This window comes from Schistocerca nitens, chromosome 7 (assembly GCF_023898315.1).
Source record: "Schistocerca nitens isolate TAMUIC-IGC-003100 chromosome 7, iqSchNite1.1, whole genome shotgun sequence".
Classification (NCBI taxonomy): Eukaryota; Metazoa; Arthropoda; class Insecta; order Orthoptera; family Acrididae; genus Schistocerca; species Schistocerca nitens.
Genome location: NC_064620.1, coordinates 44,491,276 through 44,514,794, shown reverse-complemented (window position 1 = coordinate 44,514,794; position 23,519 = coordinate 44,491,276).

Sequence of the window (23,519 nt, the reverse complement as noted above, 5' to 3'; positions counted from 1 at the left end):
CTCATACGAGATGACGGTTAAAATTTTGATAATCCATTTATACCTTTTATTAAACACTGAAGAGCTAAAGAAAATGGTCCACCTGCTTAATATCGTGTAGGGCCCTGCTGAATGATTCTCTTCAGTCGTCATTAGTCCCCTTCTTGCGGGATCTTTTTCCGGCCACAGCGATGTGGGAGATTTGATGTTTTACAAGATTCCTGATACGATACACTCGTAAAATGGTCATACTTAAAAATCCCCACTTCATTGCTACCTCGGAGACGCTGTGTCCCATTGCTCGTGCGCTGACTATAGCACCATGTTCAAACTCACATAAATCTTGATAACCTGCCACAGCGGCAGCAGTAATCGATCTAATAACTGTGCCAGACACTTTTTGTCTTGTATAGGTGTTGCCAACCACAGCGCCGTATTCTGCCTGTTTACATATCTCTGTACTTGAATATGAACACCTATATCAGTTTCTTTGGCACTTCAGTGTATATCTGCCCCCTAAAATGAATTTTTGTTCTGAATTTGCATTACCCTCTATTCTGACACCTGTCATAAGTTTTAATTATTAACCATGTAATTCATAAATACTGTGGGTTTGCAACTACTCTGTGTGTGTTTGCACTTAACACTTGTGGCATTTTGATTTTTGATGAATAAGATAAGTGAGATACATGTGCATTTTCCTCCACAGTAGCCTATAGCTTTGAAGAACATGTTTTTAACATTTGACTGTATACATTGCCATGCTTAGACACTCACAGCAGAAATATTGCAACATAAAATGTTAATGTGTCATATGCGTGCCCAAAAAATGATGGAAAATTTTTATCTGCTATGAACACTTCATGAATGTCCTTGAAAGCCATTTATGTAGGTAAAGAACATAAGCAGACTGAGTACATTTCCTTGAGGGACTTACATGTTATGTTCTCCCATTTTGAAATTATTTTCATTCCTTCATCTGTATCTACATTTATAAGAATACTCTTCAGTCCACTGTGTCACATTCGTGTATAGAGCATGGGAAGAATGATTGTTTAAATGCTTTTGAGTGCAATATAATCTGTAGGAAAGAGTATTGTATCTCAGAACATTTTTCAGGCTTTGCCTCTTGTCAGTTTTGTAATAGAAGTTTAATATATTTACTTGTTTTAGGTTGAAATGGAAGTATTCACTTTATGTGTGCTACCGGTACTGTCTTTTTCTGCAATTACAAAAACAACTGCAAAAAAGTAAGACTTCTCCAAATTTGAAAAACTTTTCTGTGGTACAACACAGTCAAGCACCGCAAAACAAATATTTTATTCAAATTTAAAAATATACAACTGAGAAAATCTTGTAAATACTATACTTTGTGTGCTGCATTATTAATCTACTACACACCAATAACCAGTAAGTGAAATTAAATTAAGATGTAGTATGAGCATCTTTACTGGTTTTTTTATCACTTGTTGGCAGGACAACATAATAATAAATGAAAAGATCAATACTGTGTCTGTTCTACAGTACTTTAGAACTGTTAAGACATATAAGAAACTCAGTTCATTTGCAAATATCAGGTGTTCCATTGTAGAAGACCATCCGTTTCAAGGTGCAATGTAGTGCACAACAATGAGTTTTAAAAATGTTCTGAATTTTGCTCACCATAAATCACTGTACTTGAAGAATTAACAATGTCCTGCAAATAGCGTTAATATATTATGTAGTACTTAAATGTGGAGAACTCATAATACTTACAAACACTGCACAAAATGCAGCCTCCTGTCTCACAGCAACAAAAACAGTAGAAAATGTGAGAAACTGCTTATAACAGTTTCTAGCATGCATTCTGTTATGTGAGCCTAAAGCCAGGTGTACTACAAACAGTGTTCAAAAAGTTTTGCACAGTCGTCCTTATTTTTTTCTATTTTTTGCAGGAGGAGAGTGAAATTTTTTGTGAACATGCTTGGAACATTTAGCTATAAGTTGGTATATAAAAGTATTTTTTTTTATTTACAGGTGATCCATAATGGACCATGACGTAGACGTCAGGTTGCAACAACGGTCAGTGATGGAGTTCCTCTTCAAGACTGGCAATGACTCTGCCACATCGACAGATGTGTGATGACACGACAGCTTGCTTAAATGACTTGTTTGTCATTGGGTAGTGTGGTATCACTGGTACAGTCACTAGGGTACAGAAAAATCTGTACGCTTTGGGTGCCTAGATTATTGACAAGAGAAATGAAAATGATGAAGAAGAATGTGTGCAAGGTTCTCATGAAGACCTTTACTGAAGAGTGGAAACAGTGTTTTGATGGTGTCATTGCCCAGGATGAAACATGGTTGTTTTTGTCCGAACCTGAGAGCAAAACCCAGACCATGGAATGGCATCATCCCGGTTCCCCTCGGAAGAAGAAACCAAGACTTTCACGAACAGCAGGCCGAAAGGTGATGGCCTCCTTCTTCTGGGATCAGTGTGGTGACATTTTCATTGACTTTTTGGAACCTGGCTCCACAATTAACTGGAGCCATTACTATTTGTCACTGGACAAGCTGCGATGTACCATCAAGACCCACAGGGTCAGCTCAACAGACTACACCATGACAATGCCGAACCCCATACAGCCCCTATGATGCAGGAGAAAATCAGGAAAATGGGTTGGAAAATTGTTCCTCATCCTCCCTACGGTCCAGACTTGGCTCCATCTGATTTTTACCTCTTTGGTTGTCTGAAGGCTCACCTGCACGGTAAAATATTTGGTAGTGAGAAAGACTTTATTTCCTGTGTCAAGCAATGGAGAGGAGGAAGTAAACATCTAGGAAGGTGGCACACTGGGTTGAGGAGGATCATGTGAAGCAGATGGGAGAGAAGTTCTTGAAGATATGATGGAGTGAAGATGGGATGTGTTGGTCCTAAGTCCAGATCATGAAGATATCATTAATGTACATGGACTAGGCTAGGTGTTTCACACTTTGGGAGGCTAGGAAGGTCTCCTCTAGTTGGCCCATAAACAGGTTGAGATAGGAGGGTGCAATGCAGGTGCCCATGGCTGTGCGATGGATTTGTCTGTATACTTTCCCTTCAAAGGAGAAGTAGTTGTGTGTTAGGATGAAGTTGGTAAGGTGGATACAGAATGAGATAGTGGGTTTGGAGTCCAAAGGACACTGGGAAAGGTTATGTTCAGTAGTGGTAAGACCATGTATGGGCTTGAGGGATGTTGGTGTATAGGGAGGTGGCGTCAACAGTGGTGAGTAAGAATCCAAGAGGTGAAGGGGTAAGAATGGTGGAGAGTCAATGAAGGAAGCAGTTGGTATCTTTGTAATGGGAGGCTAGATTATGGGCAGTTGGTTGGAGGTACTGGTCAATGAGAGCCGAAACTGTCTCAGTGATGTTTCCTGTTTCTTGTGATCTGTACAGTGGGGGTTTGTAGTACGTACCTAGATCCATCACAAAGTTACTTCTTGAAACTTTCAAAGTAACTTTCATGGGATAATTTGTGTCTATCTTCAGCCATTTGCCAGATCAGTTTTTTCAACATCTTCTTGATGCTTTTGTATGAGTCAGAGAAATATATAACCATTGTGCTGCCCTTTTGGTTGTATATGTTCAATATCCATTGTTGCTGTTAGTGCTATTTGGTATGGGTACCACACACTTGAGAAATATTCTAGAAGGGTTACACAATTTTTTTGTAAGCAGTCACCTTTGTAGACTGTGAAGTGCACAATTTTACATTTCTCAACAAAGTGGCTTGTCAACCTTTGCAGAACTTCAAAATATTATCAAGATCCAACTGAAAATTTGCAGATTTCTTCAGATCGTGCTTTATTATACATTGCAGCTTCATGTTCAGAAAGTCTGAGTTTACTGTTGCTAAACTATACAATGTGAATGACAGTTATCACAACACACTGCCCTGGGGCACACCTGAAGTTACCTGTACTACTTCTACTTCTCTCACTGACTCTCCATCATAGATAACGTGCTGTGTCTTGCCTGCCAGAAAATCCTCAGTTCTTTTATAAATTTCACATGTTATCCCTTGTGATCAAATGTTCAGTAATAATTGTAGGTGTGGTACTGAGACAAATCCTTTTCAGAAGTCAAGAAATACTTCAGCTATCTGACTGTCCTGATCCATAACTTGTAGAATGTCATGTGACTAAAGTGCCCACTGGGTTCTGCATGGAAGCTGTTTTTGTTATCCATGTTGGTGGCATGAAGGAGGTCATTCCAATTGAAAACCTCATTACATTTGAGCTCAGAATATATTCTAAGATTACCTAACAAATGTATGTCAAGAATACTGGATGGTTATTTTGTTGCTTCGGCTACTCTTCTTGCAGATGTGTATGACTTTTGTTTTATTCTAACCATTGCGCATGGATTTTTGTGTAACGGATTTGTGGTTTATTATTAATAAAAGAGGGGCTAACTCAGCTGCATATTCAGTTTAGAATCTACTGGAGATTCCATAACATCCTGGAGGTTTGTTCAAATTTAATGATTTTGTGACCCTCAGCTTACATTTTAACAGCATCACCTATGTAATGTTATATATGTTGAAGATATAAGATGGTCTAATTAACTCACAGTGTAGAACTGTGTAAAGCTGCCACCACCCTGAAGGTTTGAAATCTACAGGACAAGCAAACTGCTATTGGAAGCTTCCTTCAACCACTGAATTGATTTACTCAGCTATAGTTGAATTCTTTTATCTTGGCGGCTCGCGCATGCCCGCCCAGACGCTGGAGATTGCTGCGTTGCCAGTTGCACACGACGCACGCGCCAATAGAAGCAGCGCCATAGTATAGCATAGTTCGCAAACTTACGTTTAGGGGGGAGCGCGCAGTTCATGAAGTAAAGCCACCACGGCCGCATTAAGCCTTTCGCTGCTGCAGACACGTGCTCCCCGCATTCCACGCTGTGGGCAATTTTGTCATCACTGCACTGCTCGCCCTGTGCAGACACATGGTGTTCCGACTGCTTTGACACACTTATTCGATTTCACATAAACTATTTGGCTCAAAAATTAGATTTTTACCTAATTTCTTGACTGATACCTTCCCCCCATAAATGACTTAATTTTGTTTCGATGTTCAACGCAGTTATTATGCAGCATTAAATATAGTAAACCTTTGCACGAAATTTTGAAGAGTTTGCAGAGGTAAAAGTCCATAGAGTATACTTTCCGTATGGTCGATTTTAGTTGCCACAATGTTGAGAATGAAATGTGGACTAGATACCTATATATTTCATTTAATTTAAATACCACATAAGTGTCGTATGTAATATTGAGAAATATTCCACCTTTCGCGACTGTAACAAAAGTTTTACTTACACTGGGCACGTTTGGCTTTATTTTAAAGCACTTCAATCAATCAAAAGGAAGTAGACAAAATACATTAAACAAGACTGTGGACTTACAAAAACATTAGGACTTGAATATATCGTCTGTCAGTGAAGTGCTCAGAGCTATGTCAAATATAATTTTGTGTGTGGCACACACAAACAGCATTTATTTGCTAAAACACTGATGAGCCAACACAAACATTGAATATTGTGCTACCGCGTCTGGTCTAAATAAGTCGCTTATTACAGTTGCAGAAGAGGGATATATTTCAATACCATTGGTAAAACTGCGACTGTGGAACAAAAACAAGAAATAGAACATGAATACCATTGTGTATGTGCCATACCTTTCACCGATGGAAGTGCTTTAAAAGAAAGCCAAACGTGCCGTGTGTATATAAAACTTTTATTACAGTCGCGAAAGACGGAATATTTCTCAATATTACATACGACACCTATGTGGTACTTAAATTAAATGAGATATTGTTATACAGTAAATATTATATGAAATTTAGGTATCTTGTCCACATTTCATTCTCAACATTGTGGCAACTAAAATTGACCATACGGAAAGTATACGCTATGGACTTTTACCTCTGCAAACTCTTCAAAATTTCGTGCAATGGTTTACTACATTTAATGCTGCACATCAAAACAAAATTAAGTCGTTTATGGGGGGAAGGTATCAGGCAAGAAGACGTGTAAAAATCAAATTTTTTGGCCAAATAATTTTTGTGAAATCGAATGATAAGTGTGTCAAAGCAGTGGGAACACCATGTGTCTGCACAGCCGAGCAGTGCAGTGATGACAAAATCGCGCACAGCGCGGAATGCGGGGAGCACGTGTCTGCAGCAGCGAAAAAGTTAATGAAGAGGCAAAGCACTAGAAATTTCATTCAAACGAATAAAATTCGTGAAGTAAGGCACTCCAATATTGTTTTTAAATAAAGGAAATATTACGCGCCACACAAGGTTTGAACTCATAACCTTTCACTTGGTAGCCCAACACCTTATCCGTTCCACTACCTCAGCTCATCGAACGGTGGAACTCCATAAGGACTCTAACACCTCACGCAACTACTTACAAACACTGTTGGTATGACTATGAATTACTCACGCTTCGTCGAAGTACAATAGGAAATAAACAATTACCGCTGTTCTGTATTGCGAAAAAGCAGTTCTTGAGATTGAAACAAACACCTTTCCTTGCTATCGCCTGAATTAGGAGTCTTATTGCTTGTTTGGTTTAATTAATTAATAGAATATGAAGCAATTGGTATAAAGAATGCTTTTTCCAAACTTTCTGTAAAAGAAAGTCTGCTATCAAGACATTGCTTTTGTTCTATTACTTTATTTATGACTGAACGTTTCTAAAACTGAAGACACTCGTCCGTGCTCTGCACTGCTCTCGAGATCTGGCAACGTCGTTCTCTGTTCATTGGTTGACTGTGTTTTGTGACGTGAGATGCGCAGAACGAACCTAAACTCGGCCGCCAAGATATATGACGCGCACTATAGTCATAGAGGACTTGCAGTTTAACCTAGACTGTGAACCATGGAGCACCTTGATATTTTTCCCATCAACAAGCTTTCTCAGAGGTAAAAGAAGTGATATGTGACAGATACATATCACAGGACTGACTGGAAGTCGAACCCAAGACCTGTGTATCCTTAGCTTCTCTACAGTGGGTTGTTTGTTTTACTTTTTTGTGAACAGTGATCAAAGTTTTTCAGCCCAAAATTGGGCTACCGTATGCTTACATGCCATAATTCAGTGAAGGTACATTAAGTATCACAGTTAGGACAAGTCATGAGATGCTCCATATTCTGATATTTGCACACAATCATATCTGTTGTCATATTCATTTGTAAGGCCCCTCTTGATCAGGTGTACAATCACTGGTGCTATTTCCATTCTGGCGCATTTCACTCTTTCCCTATCATTCCATCTCAAGTGCTACATATCTTGTGTAGTGAGAGATAGTCATTTGGAGGCTCATTAAGTTGTTTATTCAAGAATCTCTTCCATGATTCAAGTCCTCCATGTTCACAGGAAGATCACAATAAGGAGCATCGTTCATTGAAGGTATGCTTAAGCTTCTAAGTGTGCTCATGTCTGGCTCTTTGGAAGTTTGTATAGATTATCAAGTGGCACACATTTCATGCAATTGGTTATTAGTTGGCATATTTCATTTAAGCTTTAGTTAATCTTGTTGGCATGTACAGATCTGGACTACACTGGGCAAGTATATTCTTAGATGGAGAATCACAATGTCTGGGCTCTGGTTCTCAGCACCTTTGTTCCAGCTCCTCGTTTGCAGTTAGCTAAATTTTCTAAGTATGTGATTTCTTGCAATAACTTTATGACGGGTTCCTTGCAGTGATTTTTTTACATTAATGACTGATCCAGTATGACACCCAAGTTTGTTAGTTTATCTTTGCCACTTGATAAGGATGTGTGATTGAAACTGTTACTGGAATAATAAATAAAATAAAACTTGCAGCTTTCATGGAATTATGTGGTGTGTGATTTGTTATCTCATAATATAACATTTTTAAATCATTTGATTTGTTGTAGAGTTTGCAAGAGATTTATAATGAAGTTTGTATAGATTATCAAGTGGCACACATTTCATGCAATTGGTTATTAGTTGGCATATTTCATTTAAGCTTTAGTTAATCTTGTTGGCATGTACAGATCTGGACTACACTGGGCAAGTATATTCTTAGATGGAGAATCACAATGTCTGGGCTCTGGTTCTCAGCACCTTTGTTCCAGCTCCTCGTTTGCAGTTAGCTAAATTTTCTAAGTATGTGATTTCTTGCAATAACTTTATGACGGGTTCCTTGCAGTGATTTTTTTACATTAATGACTGATCCAGTATGACACCCAAGTTTGTTAGTTTATCTTTGCCACTTGATAAGGATGTGTGATTGAAACTGTTACTGGAATAATAAATAAAATAAAACTTGCAGCTTTCATGGAATTATGTGGTGTGTGATTTGTTATCTCATAATATAACATTTTTAAATCATTTGATTTGTTGTAGAGTTTGCAAGAGATTTATAATGAAAGATTTTTGTATAAAAGTAATACCTACTTCTTTATTTTACATACCTTACTTTAATTACAACTTCATTTAATGTCAATCAATCACAAAATGAGTGTCTTTTGCTTATTTTTATTAAATTACTCATTGCAGAAATCTACACCAATTTAATAACAGTGTAACTGCTGAAATGAAACATTATGCTTCACTGCCCTGCATTTTCCTAGATCCAATGCCATGCACACTCTGGTAAGGTAAGCGGAAGTATTGATATCACAAAAACTTAAATCAGATGAATGCTGTACCTAAAGTCATCATCAATTAATTGTGATATGTTAACAATACTTGAGAGGTCTGTGCTGTACACTAACTCTTAAGATCTTAGACAAGTGAAGGTTGCCTTTGACATGCAACATACCTTCTGAACAACTTTGTTATTGCTATAAGTCATGGACTACCACAAACTGAAATTGAACACATATCTTGCATTGTGTCTACCTGCTGAATTATGTAGTTTCACTGCTTAATTAGATACCAGGAATTAAATGCTGTCTGCTGTGAGAGATTCTTTCATTCATATAAAAATTCTTCTGTATCTTCCATAATGGCATCTGTGTCAAACATTATATAGCAGCAATGTGACATTACTGCATCAATAAGCTAGGTGAATTTCCTTATGAACAAAATGTGTGTATCCATATTATAAATGTTCAAGGCAAATTCCATTAATCCTAGAAAAAATAAGGTGAAATAACATAACAGAGGCAACAAAGGGATATGCAACAATCACAGAATCAGTTACATATTTTGACTGAGATGTGCAAATATTTTTGTAGGTTGTATGGGGCAAGGAAACATTAGAGCAACAAACAGAGGAAGACTTGAAAGTTATAGAAGAGGTAAGCCATTCTTCACGTGAAATCATTTATTACTTGGCAGATCTTCACATTGAAATTAATCTAAAATCCATTTCAGGAGAGAACAATGGATGATGACATGCTGGAACTGATTAAATCAAAATTAACTCTTACAAAGCAGGTATGATCAATCTTTTCTTAGTTTGTACCATCATTTCATTCTATTTCAAATCAGTAACATATTTAGAAGAAGGAATGTTATTTTGCCCTTTCATGCCTCAGGAACCTAATATTCAGGTGTTTTCCTTTAAGGTGTTTAATTGGTTTTGTACACCAATGATCAACCGAATTAGAAATAGCTGCAATATTGGGCCAAAGAGCTCCTGTTTCCAAAATGAAATTTTCACTCTGCAACGGAGTGTGCACTGATATGAAACTTCCTGGCAGATAAAAACTGTGTGCTGGACTGAGATTCGTACTCAGGACCTCTGAGACTAGTAGGAGACAAGGTACTGGCAGAAGTAAAGCTGTGAGGATAGGGCAAGAGTCATGCTTGGGTAGCTCAGATGGTAGAGCACTTGCCCACGAAAGGCAAAGGTACCAAGTTCAAGTATCGGTGCGGCACACAGTTTTAATCTGCGAGGAAGTTTTAGCTCCTGTTTCCACTGTCCATTGAATAACTCAGCATGTCACATGATAGAATAGTCCTCAAATCTAGTGGTGGCCAACAGTGTAGTAGGCAAGCACAGTACATCTACATCTACATCTATACTCCGCGAGCCACCTCACGGTGTGTGGCGGAGGGTACTTATTGTACCACTATCTGATCCCCCCTTCCCTGTTCCATTCACGAATTGTGCGTGGGAAGAACGACTGCTTGTAAGTCTCCGTATTTGCTCTAATTTCTCGGATCTTTTCGTTGTGATCATTACGCGAGATATATGTGGGCAGTAGTAATATGTTGCCCATTTCTTCCCGGAATGTGCTCTCTCGTAATTTCGATAATAAACCTCTCCATATTGCATAACGCCTTTCTTGAAGTGTCCGCCACTGGAGCTTGTTCAGCATCTCCGTAACGCTCTCGCGCTGACTAAATGTCCCCATGACGAATCGCGCTGCTTTTCGCTGGATCATGTCTATCTCTTCTATTAATCCAACCTGGTAAGGGTCCCATACTGATGAACCAATACTCAAGAATCGGACGAACAAGCGTTTTGTAAGCTACTTCTTTCGTCGATGAGTCACATTTTCTTAGAATTCTTCCTATGAATCTCAACCTGGCGCCTGCTTTTCCCACTATTTGTTTTATGAGATCATTCCACTTCAGATCGCTCCGGATAGTAACTCCTAAGTATTTTACAGTCGTTACCGCTTCCAATGATTTACCACCTATGGCATAATCGTACTGGAATGGATTTCTGCCCCTATGTATGCGCATTATATTACATTTATCTACGTTTAGGGAAAGCTGCCAGCTGTCGCACCATTCATTAATCCTCTGCAGGTCTTCCTGGAGTACGTACGAGTCTTCTGATGTTGCTACTTTCTTGTAGACAACCGTGTCATCTGCAAATAGCCTCACAGAGCTACCGATGTTGTCAACTAAGTCATTTATGTATATTGTAAACAATAAAGGTCCTATCACGCTTCCTTGCGGTACTCCCGAAATTACCTCTACATCTGCAGATTTTGAACCGTTAAGAATGACATGTTGTGTTCTTTCTTCTAGGAAATCCTGAATCCAATCACCCATCTCTGACTTGACGCACAACGGACGGGCGGACCTAGTACGGCTAGTACGCCCGTCCGGGATAACGCCAAAAATCGAAATTTTGAAAATGCAAATTCTGACAACGCCAAACTGTTCAAATACACTACAAAAACATGTCTACCAAATATTATACTCATTGACCCATAATTACCAAAGTATGAGCAAAATGTGGGGTATCTGAGCATCAGATCATGGCCAGATCATGGGTGCTTGACAAATGGCACACTCAAGCTCTAAGTAGTGTAGGAAGAGGGGGGGGGGGTTTCTATATCTACATTTAGATCAAAATACACAAGCCACATGATGATGTGTGCGGTGAAGGGTACTTCTGGTACTAATAACTGATCTCCCCTATCCTGTTTCATTCATGAATAGCATGTGGGAAGAATGATTGTTAGTAAGCCCGTTATTGGCTCTAATTTCTCAGATTTTCTCATCATGGTCATTAAGCGAGTTGTATGTGCGAGGAAGTAATATGTTGTCCAACACTTCCTGGAAAGTGCTATCTCAAAATTTCAATAGTAGACCTATCCATGATGCACAATGCCTCTCATGTAATGTCTGCCAGTAGCGTTTGTTGAACTCTACCTCTGATTAAATGGTCTTGTCATGAAATGCACCACTCTTAGTTGGATCTTCTCTGTCACTTTTATCAGTCTAACCTGGCAAGGATCCCATATTGATGAACAATACTCATGACTCAATGAAACAGACATCTTATAAGCCACTTAATTCATGGATGATTTACATTTCCTTAAGATTCTTCCTTTAAATCTCACTTTGGCATCTGCTTTTCCTGCTTTTTGTTCAGTGTGGTCATTCCACTTAAGATTGCTCTGGGTTCTTACTCCTAGATATTTTATGGTAAATAATGTTCCCAGCAGTTTGACATCAATAGTGTAGTTGTACAGCTGCAGTTTTCTTTTCCTATGTATGAAGGTATACATTTATCTAAAAACAAAGATGATGTGACTTACCGAACGAAAGCACTGGCAGGTCGATAGACACACAAACAAACACAAACACACACACACAATTCTAGCTTTCGCAACAAACAGTTGCTTCGTCAGGAAAGAGGGAAGGAGAGGGAAAGACGAATGGAAGTGGGTTTTAAGGGAGAGGGTAAGGAGTCATCCCAATCCCAGGAGCGGAAAGACTTACCTTAGGGGGAAAAAAGGACAGGTATACACTCGCACACACACACATATCCATCCACACATATACAGACACAAGCAGACATATTTAAAGACAAAGAGTTTGGGCAGAGATGTCAGTCGAGGTGGAAGAGAAGCGGAAGGGCTCACAAGTTTGCCAGGGAGAACAATGTTCTGGCCATATACGAACTCGGCTATTGTGCCTTTGAGGTCTTCCTTATAGATCGCACGAATGCCGAGTAGCACAAGGGGAAGGGCCCCTGTCCATAGAGAGTCGTGGCATCGAAGAGCCATCTTGAAGGTGTGGTGCCAGCGCTCAACTAGCCCGTTACTTTGCAGGTGATCTGCTGTGGTATGGATGCGCCGGAATGCTCAAATGTTACAAATCTCATTGAACAGGGTCGACTCAAATTGTCTGCGCTGGTCAGTTGTGATGATAGCTGGACATCCTAAACGCAATACCCATGACACGATGAAAGCTCGAGCAACAGTTTCTGCCATAATATTTAGGAGGGGGACAGCCTCGCCCCAGTGAGTTGTTCGGTCGATAGACGAGAGAACATGACAAAAGCCGTTAGAGTGGGGGAGAGGGCCAACAATGTCAATATGGATATGCTGGAAACGCCCAGGAGGGATCGAAAAGGCGCTGAGGAGGGGTGAAGTGTGCTTGTGTACTTTGCAGCATTGGCACACGACACAGGAGCGTGCCCATTGCTGGCAGTCCTTGATGACATTTCTCCACACGAAGTGCTCTGCTACGAGGCAGGTGGACGCACGAACACTGGGGTGTGCTAAATTATCCAATGCATTGAAGACAGCTTGACGGAACATGGTTTGGATGAGGGGAGGGGGAAAAGAGATGCTATATGCACTAATGTTTGTATCTGAAATTCAGTTGCTCATATGTGAACTTCTTTAGTTTAGGCTACTTCTTATATTTGTAACGTTAGCAGTATAAAAAGATAAGCAGATAACTTTACATGTTTTATGAAGTGACATTCTTAGTTGACTACGCTGTAAGATTACAAACTTTATACAATTGTGGTAACACCTTTACAACATTACAGGTACCATAAGTGAGTAATTGAATAACATTGGACTCATATTTAGGAGGGCTTGGTCCATATCATCATCTAATCATCCAGATTTACATTTTCTGTGATTTCTCTAGATCACTTAAGGTGTAGACTTGGATGATTCATTTAAAATGGCATGATTGATTTCTTTTCCATCCTTCCCTATTTTGAACTTGTGTTCTGTCTCTAATGGCATTGTCATCGATGGAACATTGAACTGTAATCTTTCTTCCTTAGTTCGTAAGTGAGCAAGCAGTTACTTTACAGTAAAAATAATAAACTAGGTAGGGAGAAGTTCGGGTTAGTTACACCAAACAACCCCCATTTAGCAGTAGTTCATTTATTCACCCAAACACAAGCTAGGCTCACAAAGAACTGAACATGGAGGAACAGGCCAAAGATAATCTTAGCTTACTTCAAAGATGGATGCATCGATGTTGGTGTCAATTTCATCGGTGCCACAAAGGCATAATTTTTTTATTTTTCCTTTTAGAGTTGTTAAATTCAGTAACGTTATACCAACTGTCAAGTGTTTTACACATGCACTAAAAGAGAATACACCAACCCCACATCACAGATGTGTAGTTTTGTAGATTTTGGCTTATCAATTCTAGCAAATGACTTAACATTAATGGAAAATAGCCTCATTTTTTATTTGGTCACATCAGTGCAAAATTGAGCAAACATGGTTAGAAATTCTGGGTGTATTGGTAATTGAAATAACACTCATGTGGTTGTAGAGTGAAACTACAGTATTTTATTAAATAAAACATTAAGCACATGTACACAAGTGTCCACACAAGAAGGATACAAAGAATAAACTGCCTGCTACACTACAAAGATAAAACTCACCTTAGAAATTAGTCACTCAGGTAACATTGTAGGCCTATCAATACTGTTCAGGTTCATGGTCAGTCATAGTGTGGGAGGCTGCAACACAGAGCATGACTTGACCTTTTCTGTGGTGTCCTCTACTGACCAGGACATTGTACTTTGGGCACAACAACTGGGCTGTTCCTCATGTGGTAAGTTCTGTGCTGGTCCCCTGATCCCATAGATACTGACTAAGGAAGTTTGGAGCTTTAGAGACCCACCTATTTTGGGAGTTCTGGGTGTGGTTTGCATCATCTTGCTGTGTGATTTGTGTTGCATCATCAACGGTCTCATTGGTTGGAGCTTGGTTCTGGAATTCGATGACATCAACCCTTTCTTGCGAATGTTGACCCTCTGGTGGAGCCTCATCCCCATTATTGCTTGATAGCTTCTGTAGTATCCACAGTGGTTTCGGGTTCTGTACAGAAACTGTCAAAGGTTTCCTTTGAACGGTATGTTAAACCTCTGCTATCTTCCCTTAAATACCTGATCTAGTCCTCTAGAAGGAGACTGTAGAACCACATGGATTGATTGTGTCATCTCTGAGCATTTGTGTATTCACAGTATGCCAATGTGTTGTCTAACACCCCTAACCAAAGCCGCCAGTTCAATGTCATTTGTCAGTGGAGCAGCAACCGCGAATTCCACCGGAAAGTTGTGTATTTTGCTACATAAAAATTCTGCTAAGGTTGCTTTTAAGACTTCCTTGAAGGTCAGTTGAACCTCCAGAAGCACCAACGGCAAGCTATCATTCACTGTTCATTATGTCACATAAATGCTGCTTTAAGGGTGCAATGCAAACACCATCCATGTCTATTGCTCTAATGGTAATAAGTTGTTGTTTGAAGTTGCTGGACCCCATAAATTTTGCATAGTTTTGAAAACAACTGTGATTCAAATGGGCAACCTTGGTCCACTGTTGGACTTCAACCAAACCGCACATTATCCTTGCCCTGCAAGTCGATCTCATCTAAATTCAACAAAGTGCTAGTCAGCATCTCTTCCAGCTAAAAAAACTGTCTGTCATCTGCAGACGAAACAGTAAGATTATTTGTAAGCCTCCCGAGATTTTTCATCTCCTTCAAAATTGCCAGGAAGAAAAGAGTCTGAAAATTTGGTTATTCTTCATAATATGTGGTGTCCTCTCTCAGTTGTACTAGTCACTTCCTAGTCTCACCCAATTCTCTTTTCTTAGTGGCCAGTGTTGAAATTGTAAAACGTGATTTTCTATCTGTAAATTCATCAATAAACACTTCCGGGCTAAGTTGCCGTGGTCGATCTGTAAAACTTCTTCTCCCTAACGTTTCGTTCTCAACTACGGAGAACATCTTCGGAGGTGAGTCGTTGACTCACCCCCATTGTGCTGGGACCCCATTGTGCTGGGAACTGCTGATCTGATTTTATGGACAAATGTGTAGTTTGACTGTTATACCCAGCACTGGCTCATTGTTCCTAGCATGAAATGCCATAAAAAAAAATCTGCTCACAGTACTGATTCATTCGCATGTTGGGAATTCCCAAATGAAAGGTACACATAGTCAAGAGATCCAGTGTGCATGTGGCAGTGTCATATAATTTGATGGGCCTCTCATCTGCAGCTCACAGTTGGTGGAAGGAAACCGAAGTTTCTGTTTGAGATGCTGTTTTTGGAATAGTGCTCACCTCTGATTCATGCTAAACTAGTGTGATTAACTATTTTACATTGCAGACACTTTTGAAATGTGTCCTGACCCATAACATCTACTGTAGGTCACACAGTTAGGGTGGTTGCATGGTGCAGAACATTGGTGGAGTCTCAGAATGTGAAAACAGCACCAAGATTTCTCTTCTGGGTTGTAGTCCAAATTCTCATCATTGTTGGCTGGTAGCATGGCTGCTGTGAATGGATGGTGTCTGGGATTCCCATTAGCCATAGCCTTTTTTTGTTTGTGTGCAGCATTGCTGGCATGTGTGTCCATAAGTGCTTGGAATCCTTAGGGAACTTCCCGTGGCAGAGAGGTTATATGACCATCACCCTATGTGAAAGTTCATCACTTTCTGATTTTACTGCATGCAAAGTTTGTTCAGCATCATTCAAAACACATTGCAAGGCACTAAAAATATCACAGTGCTGGTAAAATGGACCAAGTAGCATTTGTTCCTTAGAATGAGCCATTGTTTCTGCATAGCACTTTGTTGCTTATTTTGGATATTGCTGAGCTGCTAGCTTTTCCACAGTCACTGCTACAGGAATTCTGGGTGAACTAATACTCGAAATAACATTCATGTTGTTGTAGAGAGAAATTGCTTTATTCTATTCAATAAACCACTGACTATGTGTACAGAGGCATTCAGACAAAAAGGGACAAAGAACCAACAAAAAACCAAAGAGCCAAAAAAGAACCTGCTACATGACAATGATAAAACTCACTAAAAGAAACTAATCTCTCAGATAACATTGTGCACAATTGATACTGTGCAAGTGCAAAGTCCCCACAAATGCAATAGGCATATATTTTCATTAACTGAACAGTTATTTCAATTCACCTGTCTGATAGAGTGATCCAACATTTTGTGGGAAAGCTAGATTAATGAAAGGCAAACCTATGTTTCTAGCATTTGTAGACTTAGAGAAAGCTTTTGACAATGTTGACTGGAATACTCTCTTTCAAATTCTGAAGGTGGCAGGGGTAAAATACCGGGAGCGAAAGGCTATTTACAACTTGTACAGAAACCAGGTGGCAGTTATAAGAGTCGAGGGACATGATAGGGAAGCAGTGATTGGGAAGGGAGTGAGACAGGGTTGTAGCCTCTCACCGATGTTATTCAATCTGTATATTGAGCAAGCAGTGAAGGAAACAAAAGAAAAATTCGACATAGGTATTAAAATTCATGGAGAAGAAATAAAAACTTTGAGGTTTGCCGATGACATTGTAATTCTGTCAGAGACAACAAAGGACTTGGAAAAGCAGTTGAACGGAATGGATAGTGTCTTGAAAGGAGGATATAAGATGAACATCAACAAAAGTAAAATGAGGATAATGGAATGTAGTCGAATTAAGTCGGGTGATGCTGAGGAAATTAGATTAGGAAATGAGACACTTAAAGTAGTAAAGGAGTTTTGCTATTTGGGGAGCAAAATAACTGATGATGGTCGAAGTAGAGAGGATATAAAATGTAGACTGGCAATGGGAAGGAAAGCGTTTCTGAAGAAGAGAAATTTGTTAACATCGAGTATAGATTTAAATGTCAGGAAGTCGTTTCTGAAAGTATTTGTATGGAGTGTAGCCATGTATGGAAGTGAAACATGGACGATAAATAGTTTGGACAAGAAGAGAATAGAAGCTTTTGAAATGTGGTGCTACAGAAGAATGCTGAAGATTAGATGGGTAGATCACATAACTAATGAGGAGGTATTGAATAGGATTGGGGAGAAGAGAAATTTGTGGCGCAACTTGACTAGTAGAAGGGATCGGTTGGTAGGACATGTTCTGAGGCATCAAGGGATCACCAATTCAGTATTGGATGGCAGCGCGGAGGGTAAAAATCGTAGAGGGAGACCAAGAGATGAATACACTAAGCAGACTCAGAAAGATTTAGGTTGCAGTTGTTACTGGGAGATGACGCAGCTTGCACAGGATAGAGTAGCATGGAGAGCTGCATCAAACCAGTCTCAGGACTGAAGGCCACAACAACTCGAGAAATAAAAGAGGATTCAGTACTGGACATTGGACTTATCTTGTTGCTGATGACATCTTTATAGATCTGTTGCTGTATCAGTACTCTGGAAATGTGGATGATAAAGAGTGTTTTTGGTTGTTTTATTTGTTTATTAATTTTGAGTCAGTATCAGTAAATTTTATTTGACAAAAGATTGAATTGTAAATATTCTAACACAATATTAACTTTTACACTCACAACAATAAAAATTTTTGAACAACAGCTTAAATGACAGTGACATCTGGCAATGTTACTGCCATGTCTGTCATTAGCAATCACAATATACTTTACCCCAATTCAAGAAACAATTTAACTTCATTACACAGAAAATCACTTTTACACTGATTTTTAAAACAGTAACTTACTTATTTAATTTACAATAGTATTCTGCCAGTGTTACTACCTTGACCATTGGAGAAATTGTTTCATGAGGTCATACTTCACCAGATTTTGGGGACAGATTAAAACTTAGCACTGACTGAGATTTTCCACATTCATGTTTCACATTTTCTAGTACGTTTCATTTAAGTGAACTGTCTTTTATTTGCCCCTTCTTGCCTCAACATATTTCAGTTCTACAGAGAGCTGATCCATACTAATGTTCTTGAGCAATTTCAACAGATCTCATCTGCTCACCCATGTTACCCTAAGTTGTTTTCCATTGTTTCATAAGAATATCCTCTGGTGATTGTGCAAGCCCTTGTGTGTTCTTCATAATGCTCATCCTTGACTGAAGTTCCCATCTGCAGTTACAAATGATCCTTACTGATTCTTAGGCTCCACATAAGTTTCAAATAAGTACATACTCCTCTTCTGATGTTTAGAGGATCAGTTCAGGCTCAGAGTTAAAGTTTTTCAGTTAAGGTTAGTTTAAGATAGCCAGTGATAATCCTGCAAGTATTATTTACTGTAGTATCACTCTTCCTTGTGTGAGGTGATTGAACCTACATGCAATCATATTCAGCTGCAGAGTAGCACATCAAACAAAAGTTAAAGTCCACATAATTTTGGGCATTGTCTCCCTGAGAAATGGTACGTCATTGCTGTGATGATGGTTGCAGCACCCCATACTTCCATCTTCCATGCTTGGAAACCAGCAACTTTGGTGCAGGGATTTACCAGGTACTACAGCAAACTACCTGTGGTAAGAATGCCAGTCTGCATTTAGCCAGTGATGGACAGGTTTGTTAGTGCTAGTCTGTATATTGTAGCATCAAAACCACAGTCAGCTCCAGAACAAAAAGCAGGACTGTCAATGAAAAACAAAACTTAGCACTGAGAGCAAGTTGATTACAAACACCAACATACATCCAGAAGAGAACTGAACTCCTGGACAAAGATTGCATCTATTCATACGAAAATTGAGTATTCCAGAATGTTGTTATTTAAACAAACATCAAATATTCCAGATTACAGAAATATTACAAATGTATGATAGTTCAAGAACTTTCCAGAGAAGATAAATACTAAATAACAAATAACTGCTTGTAGTTGGGTTTGAACAGGCAGCCTGCAGCGTGCCCAGCCAGAACGCTAACCACTATACCACACTCTATGTACAGCTTGCTGCATTGCTCCCTCTCCTGCAAGAACAGTGACCTTCTGTTTCAAAAGTTTTCAATGGATCTGATGCAGCATTCAGATCTAGATATTGTCAACAGTCCTTTGTATGGTGGTGCTAGCAGATACCTGCATTCTGGTCATGTTGTTACATTCCATTACCTCGATGAACATCAAAGGTAAACCTACCATTGAAGCTTCCTAATTGTTGAGTGGGTCATCAGTTTCCTTGAACCACTCATCATCGATCTGTGCACTCACTTCTGTCTTCTTAATGGAGGGTCATAATCCTTGACTTCATATGTGACATTTGACAAGCAGCAAGGCATATGAGAGCCCAAATAGTGGTTTGGTATTTTATCTGATAGTCCCACTTTCCACATGTGTGTAAAAATCCATACCAGGTCTCCCAGGCTGTATCTCATTGCTCAGTGCTTGGCTTTATAGTGCTCTCAGTCTTTCTCCTGGTCATCCAGGGTCCACATGCAAACCAGCTGTCTAGCTTCTTTGGTCCTGATGATGAAGTGTTACAGTGATCCTGAGTATCATCTGGTTGGAATGGGTCCAGTGTACCACTGTTGTTCGGCCTCACAACCATGAAGCAGGAGAAATGGTGTGAAGCCTTAGAGTCTTTATTCACTTTGTTGCATGTGAATGTGACAACAGGCAGCATTGTATCCCAATCTTTCTATTGATCAGCATACATTGAGAACATATCTGTTAATGTCTAATTAAAATGTTTTGTGAGGCCATTCATCTGTGGATGATAGGCAGCTTTCATCCTGTGGGTGATTTTTCAATGTGAAATTACCTCTGATGCTATTCTCAGCTGGAAAGCTTCTCCCCAATCAGAGATCATCACACTGGGTGCTCTGTGCTTCAAAATTATGTCTTCTACAATGACTTTTGCAATTTCTGGATCTTCAGCAGTTCGCACAGCTTTGGTGACAGCATACAGGTGATGTAGCCAGTGCAGACTGTCATCCATTGACTCCTGTTTGCTAGTCAGCCAGCACAGAGAATGGTGGTCTGTCACAGTGGTAAATGGATTGCCAAATAAATACAGCCAGAACCTATTGAAGGCCCAAACAACTGCCAGACACTGTTTCTTGGTTGTAGAGTACTTCTTCTAGGACTTGAAGAGTACTCTTGAAAGCACAAACGATCATCTTTTAAGCAGCTTCCTGAATTTGCACTAGATTTTCACCTATTCCATAATTACTAGTGTCAGTATGAAGTACAGTCTCAGCATCCCTATCATACAATGCTAAAGATGTTTGCATCTCCGTAAGGACAATGAAAGATTTTTCTTGCACCTAGTTCCAGAAAACTTCACCATCAGGAGCAGGTAAATCTGTGACTGCTCTTATTACTCTTATTTTCTCTGTGTCTCGACAGACTCCATCATCAGTGGCCATATGCCTCAAGATTTTTATTTCTTAGGCAGTGGAAAGGCACTTTTTCTGATTCAGATGGAAGTCTGCAGTCTCAACACAAATATTAAAATGTTGAGAAAATGATAATGTCATCCAGAAAGTAACAGCATGCCCTTTGTTTGTTTAAGGTCTTGAAGCAAGTTGTCCATCATGCAGTCAAAGGTGGCTGGACCATTACAGAGTCCAGGTGGCAAAACTTTAAATTCATAGAGACCATTAGGAGTTCATAAGACAGTCTTTCCCCAGTGAGCCTCATGAACATCGATTTGACAGGAGCCTGTCCGAATGCCCATAGTTGAGAAATACTTTGCTCCTTTTGAGCAGTCTAGGGTGTCACTAGTGCATGACCATGGATAGACATCTTTCTTCATGATTTCGTTCAGTCATCATTAGTCAACACAGAAATGCCCGGTTCCATATTTCTTCACAAGTACCTCAGGAGGGAACAAAGGACTCTCTAAAGGTTCATTGAGGTTGTCCTATGGGATCTTCTCCACTTCCTCCACGATTATCCGTCATTCGGCTGGTGATACACTATATGAATGCTGGCTATTGGTGGATCTTCCACTCTTCTGTTGTCTGTAGAGGTACTGGTGCATGAATCTTTATCGATAACATGAAGGTGCCCTTCCTGGCTTGGTTTAGTTGTTTCTACACACATACATTTACGGAAGAGTGTGGCTGCTCGTGACAGTTAGTAGTTAAAGTTCTCCTTGGCCACATACAATGCATGTGACTGTGACTGACATGTAGATTTCTTTTGTGAGCCTGAAAAACTTTTTGCAATCAATCAGGGCTTTACATTTTAAGTGAGCATGTGATTAAAGACTGAGACTTGTTTGGTTGATGATGGTGGGATAAAACATCTTCAGAGCCGAACAGTGGCCCAGAGTAATCTTTGTTATGTGCCTTTGTTGGAATAGCTTCATCAATCTGAAGCTCTGATCTTCTACAATATATGGCTGCTTCTGATGCCTGCAAGAAGTGCTGCCCAAGAAAATATTATGACTAATTTCTGTAAAAACAACAAATTTTAATGGCTTCTTTCTGTCATTGATAGTTATTCCAACAATACATGTTCTTGTCAGCTGCAAGTATTTCCCATTTGCGACTTTCAGTGCAATCACTTTTGCATCGTGGTACGTGGTATTCTTTGGCTGATGGCAATAAGCATCTGACATTAGAGAAATGGAAGCCGCTGAGTTACCACCTGGGCATGTGGGCATCGATGGTGACATCAATGAGGTTTCCTGACATATTGGTGACTGTCTACCTTGGACAATTTAAATCTGTCACAGCCGCACCTCCATAGATGGTCACTTTACTTAACTCTCCTGAAGTCAGAGGCTAGGTGAACTGCTGTTACCATGGTACAGCAACAAGGAAAGGCAATGGCATGTTAGGGAGCAACCTTTTCCAGCATACGGTGATGGGCTTCAGCCTACAATCATCTGCAGTTGACTGGCATGAATAGGACCGTTGTGATGGCTGATGTCTTGCATTGTATTAGTCAGTCTTCTCTCTCTGCAGTAGTGTATGATGTGTCCAGTGCATCCACAGTCCGAGTACTCAGTCTGACACTTCAGGTTGCCACAGAATGCTGTATCTCTTCTCTTACAACCTGGTGTATGAGGGAGGTGAGGTCCTAGTGATCTTCCACAACTGCCACAGGGACAAACATTCAGGAGTTTCATCCAGCTCTCTTCCATTGCATTTCTTTGATGCTGTAGCACCATTTGATGAATTGTTCTGTTGTGACATCCTACCCAGAAGAGCTTGGCACATGTCTTCTGCAGATCCTTTCATCAAATGTGAGATTTTGTTGGATTCTGTCATTTTTGAATTCATAGTAGTCCAAAGGACAAAAATATTCTGTGTGTAAGACTGTGTCATTTCTTCATGATGTTTGGCCTTGTTTTCCTATTGTTCTTCTGGTAAGTGGACTTACTACTGATTGTTGCAAAACATTTTCTTCAACTTGGCCTGGAATTTATTCCAACTACTGAGCCTCTCTTTGTCATTCTTGAACCACTGCTGGGGCTATGCTGCTGAAGTGCCAAACACATCATGTCATCCTACCTGTTGTATCAGGTGACCCAACTGACGCCTTTCAGCCATTTCATCGGGTTCAGACCAGCATCTCCAGGAAACACTGATGTATGCCTCATAGGCAGCTGACTTACTGCTGGGTTGTAATCCATTGCTTTCCCGGATATGTGGACCTTGGGAGCAACATACTGCTTGTATTCTGGTTCCTGTCAGTGTGGGTGATGGCTTTTACATTGCCTATTTGAAGCCACAGTGGTGTATATGTTATGAAAGACCCAGTGCCTCTAACAAACAAAGTTGTGTCAAAACCATAACCATGACCAAATCCAAAAGCAGGGTTGCCAATGAAATATGACACTTTGCACTGAGAGCTTGTTTTTTACGAACACCAACTTACAGCCAGAACAGAACTAAATATTTGGATAGAGAGTGCAGTTATTTACATAAATGTTGACTCTTCCAGAATGCTGATATTTATATTAACATTGAGTATTCCAGAATATACAAACATTACAAACATAAGATATTTCACGAAATTTCCAGAAATGATAAATACTAAATAATAGTTGCTGGTTTTTGGACTTGAACTGGTGACCTGCAGCATGGCAGCCAACAATGCTAACCACTATGCCACACTCTATGCACCACAGCCAACAGCACGCA